Consider the following 5000-nt stretch of genomic DNA (forward strand, 5'->3'; position numbering starts at 1 on the left):
TTTGAGTCTACATTTTCAGATAAAAATGAATGATCTATTTAATCCAGGTAATCATATAATGAGTATATATTACCAAGCATTATACTCAATTACAAACTCAAATTATAGAAATGTGTATAAAAATAAAGAATTAATTGAAATAGATCAACAATGTGCAGGAATTGCTAGAATAGTTGAAGCAGAAATTCAACAAGCACAAATTCCAGACGAATATGAAATTCGATTTAGAAAAACACATGAAATAGGAAGTACTAGTAATCCTAGGCTTTCAATAGAATATGGAAGAAATTCTATTAGAAAAAGTATATCTAATAGATATTCTTTAAAGAATGAATCTTCAAACATATTGAGTGGAAATTCTTCGGGCAATATGCTTAATGGAACTCCCCGTAGATATTCCTTTTTGAGGAGAGTCATGGTATGCCTGAATGGTCTTGGTGATTTGGTCAATTAATTCCTGGCCATACATCAGTCCACTTGCAGGATCTTGTCTATTTAATTTTCCCCAAAAATTATGAAAATACTTTCTGTATAAACATGGAATATTTTTATTTGGGGTATAACCCACTTTTGGTACCCATTTATGAATTCAGAGTATAGAAAACTCAACGAAAAAATACATTTGATCAATTTTTTCTATATTCGAAATATGATCTTGTAAATATAAATTCATTAAAAAGGAGAAACTTTCACCCATTGCTTATATAAAGTTAGAAAATTATAGGGTAAGTTGCCCCATGAAGAGTCCACCAATTTATAAACCAATTTGGTATGTTTTGAGTAAAAACTTTTGCACATATTTTTAAAAACCAAGTGTGCTTGAGCTTTTCATTATTATAGTAAAAGATTTTATGAAAGGCTTGGATATAATCTCAGTAAATAAAGTTCATATTTACTTTATTAACAGAAACATACCTTTTCTACATCGTGGATATTCCCCATTCTTCTGCAGATATAATCTGCTTAATAGTGATTTTAGAGAAGTTATAAACATTCTTGTCATATTCTGAAGTGAAATGCTGAAATCCAGCACTTCCTATATGACTTAGAATAGACTCATAATATGCCCGAGTCTTATATGCTTCTCCAGGGAAATATAATCCCTTTGTTAGATACCTTTGGAGTATCTTCCAAGGTTCATTACTTCTTTGAATATCAGAGTTTTCCAAAAGAAATATAATCTCTTTTGTGGATGCTTCTTCTGAGACTCTGACTAAATCAACTTCTCTGGCTAAAGAGGCGTATGTATCACCTTGCTCTTTTTCCTGCAAATATGCCTGAATTTGTTCATATAATGAACTGTCTTTAGGAATATCCTTTAAATTTATAGAGGATGAAGCTGATGAAGAGGCTTCGCCAATTTTTGAATTAATCAAAATTTTAGTTCCTAACTGTATAACAGGAAACGAAGAGTCATATGACGACCTTGTAGATTGTGAAGAGGACGATCTTCCCCTTCCTCGTTGATTTTTTCCCCCACGACTACGAACATGTTGCCATGGCGGAGGGTCAGTACCTCCCATACTGCAAAATGAATAACTCTAATCATAAAAACATCCTGATATATCTAATTCCCAATCATTATCAGCAAGGGAAAGTTCAGAAAATGGTGAATTATATATAAAAAAGTCTAGAACTAAATCGTCGATAATTATATCGAGGATCTTTTCTTTTAAATCTGCATTAAAAGGTAAAACCCTTAAAATTGTAATAAGAGCTTCATCACCTAGAAAATATTGGTATGTAGACATAATGGGAATTTTTAGGAAAACAAGAAATCTCTTGATAAAAAATCGGGAAGTGAATTATCAGTTCCCTTTTTATACTGAATTTCAAAGTCGAATGGAGCTAATTATGCCTGCCACCTAGTAAACATTAACTTTGAAATATCATGTTTAAAATCTTTATCAAACATATATTTGACTGATTGCGTATCAGTTCTAATAATAAATCTTTGATTATATAAATCATCCTGAAACTTTAAAACACATTTGACAATGCATGACATTTCATGAGCAACAGTCGCATATTTGCGCTGAGAGTCAAACCATCTGCCTGAATGAAATCTAAGATATTCAATTTTATCATGGGGATTAACTTGCTTTAAAATTCCACCATAACCAATATTAGAAGCATCAGGCTCAACAATCTTAATCCAATTTGAATTTGCTAAAGTGAGACAAGACAAATATTTAACTCTTTGCTTGATAGATTTAACTAATTCAGTAAGATCTTTAGTCCAGGGTAATATTTTACCTTTCTTTAACCTATCAGTTAAAGGAGCAAAATCTTTAGATAAATTTTTATAAAATGGGAAAATATAATTCAAGCTGCCCAAAAATCTTTGCAACATATTTTTATTAGTAATTTCATCAGGAAATTTTGATGAAAATCGATGGATCTCTTAATAGGAGTAATTTTTCCTTGGCAAATTTGATGACCGAAAAATCTTACATCAGTTTGAAAAAGACTCATATTGGTTTTAGATATAACTAAACCATTTTTTAAAACAATATTTTTGAAAATATCAAGATGCTTAATATGAGATTCTAATGTTTTAGAATAAACAAGAATACCATCAATATAAACAATTATGAAATCCATATAAGGATTAAAATATCATTCATAATTTTTTGAAATTCAGAAGGAGTATTCTTTAAACCAAAGGGCATTGCATTCCACTCGTATTGACCAAATGGAACATTAAAAGCAGTTCGATAAGTATGATCCTTAAAAATCTGAATTTGCCATTAACCTAAATTTTAAATCAAATTTGGAAAATATATTAGCATCATATAATTTAGAAAGAAGATCTTTCTTATTTGGAATGGGGTACCTAATCCATTTAAAACTTTATTTAAAGGTTTATAATTTATTACCAACCTGGGAACACCTCTTTCTTGTTCTGCAGCGTTATTAAAAAAGTACAAGACCATGGAGATTTAGAGGGTTTTATAAGTCCCTTTTGTAATAAACTATCAATTTCTTTTTTACAGAAATCAACTAACTCTGCATTCATTTGACAGGGACGAGATTTTGTAGGAATATCTAATTCAGAAAAAGAATCTTCATAAGGCAAGGTCACAATATGTTTTTTCCTGTCCCAAAAAGCATTTGGATGATCTGCACAAATATCAGCTTCCATTTTTCCAGAAATTAATTTAATTTTTTCCTGTACTTTAATTGATTGTAAAGATTCTGAAATATTCAGACTATAAATTTTCATTTGTAAAGAATCAATATGTTTTTGTTTCAAATAAATTAAAGAGTTAATATCTCTAGTAATAGGTTCAGTTATGAATTCAAAATTAATGGTATTACCATTATATTTTGCTGTAAATTCTTTTGAATTTAAGTTAGAAAAGGGATAAATAGCATTAATAAAAGGGGTACCAAGTATAATTGGTGGATATAATTGATTTTTAATCAGAAAGAAAAAGTGAGGAATACAAACTTTACTCTGGCAAATACAAGTATTAGACAATTTATATTTTATGTCTAAAGCATGATTAGAAGCATATTTAACAATATGAGTTATTTTTTTCAAAAAATCATAAAGGAATTAATCCTTCTTGAATACAGCTAACATCAGCACCACTATCAATCATAGCAATGCTTGAAACTTTAAAATCATTATTAGTTAGAATGGTGCAATTAATATACCAACGATGAGCATTAACAATTTGCATCATTCCAAGAAATTTAGGATCAATCTCTTCATCTATAATAGCCTTACCTTTATCAAAAACAGAAATATCCTTTTCATTTTCTAATTGAGAAATTCGATGATTATTAATCAACTGATTTTGTTTTAAAGATTTAATCTCTTTCTTAAGGTTTTCAACCTCTAATTTTAAATCATCTAGAGACGTATCTCTGATTTTTACAATATCTTGCCCTTTCTTTTAAAGTCGTGAAAATACTTCTTGTAAAGAATAAGGACTAGAATTGTAATTGAAATCTTCAACTTCATTCTTCTTTATTTTTCAAAATTTTCTGAAGAAGATGCTTTTGAAGAAGCCATTTCTAAAATCTTATTTCTAAGATTTTCATCAGAAACATTTTTTAAAAGTTCAATAACATTTTCAGAAGAAATCATTTTAAAAGTCAATTCTTCAAAACTTTGATGTAATTTATCTAAATAAGAATCTTCCATCTGAGATTGCAATTTATAAAAATCATCTTGTCCGCAAGTACAATTATCACCTGGACAATTAACACATTTTTGCTTACTATTATCAACATGACCATCAGTACTATAATCTGAAGAATCACCAGAAGAATTTGAATTTGAATCTGATTCATATAATAACTCAAAGAGTTTTTCTTGAGTCGGTTCATCCAACTCCAAAGCTTTAAACTTATCGGCCTTACAATTTGTTGCAAGATGACCAAAACGTCCACACTTGTAACATTTAATATTTTTCAAATCTCTTTTAGAGAAATTTCTGGCAAACCTTGTTGCCTTTCTATGAGCTTTTTTTTCTTCTTTCTTTTCTTTGTATCGTTTTGAACAATGACGTCTTTTATGGTGTCTTTCTTCGGTTTGAACAGTCTTTGGTTTAGAACTAGACGGTCATTCTATTCCAAACTGCGTACAAAAATCTCCCAATTGAGACTTTTCAGACATTTGGGTACTTTTTATCTGTTGAGCCAACTTAAGCTCATTACAAAGATTTAATCCTTCTTGAGTACAAATCACTATTAACTTTCCATACGTTAATCTATCATAAGGGATTTCTGGTTGATCTCCTCTCAAAACTTTCTTAACCCTTTCAGAAAATAATGAAGGAAGACCATCAATAAATCGATTTTTCCAATAACTTTATTTACTTTCAGGTAGATCCATAACTCTACTCATGAAAGTGTCCTTATACCATCGAAAATATCCCAAATGGTTACATTTCAGTCCATTTAATAAAGTTTGAATTGTCTCATTTTGTTTGGAAAATCTTCCATTAAAATGTTCTAATATAGTAAGAACAAGCGTATAAACAGCA

Source organism: Solanum lycopersicum, chromosome 9 (assembly GCF_036512215.1).
Source record: "Solanum lycopersicum chromosome 9, SLM_r2.1".
NCBI lineage: Eukaryota > Viridiplantae > Streptophyta > Magnoliopsida > Solanales > Solanaceae > Solanum > Solanum lycopersicum.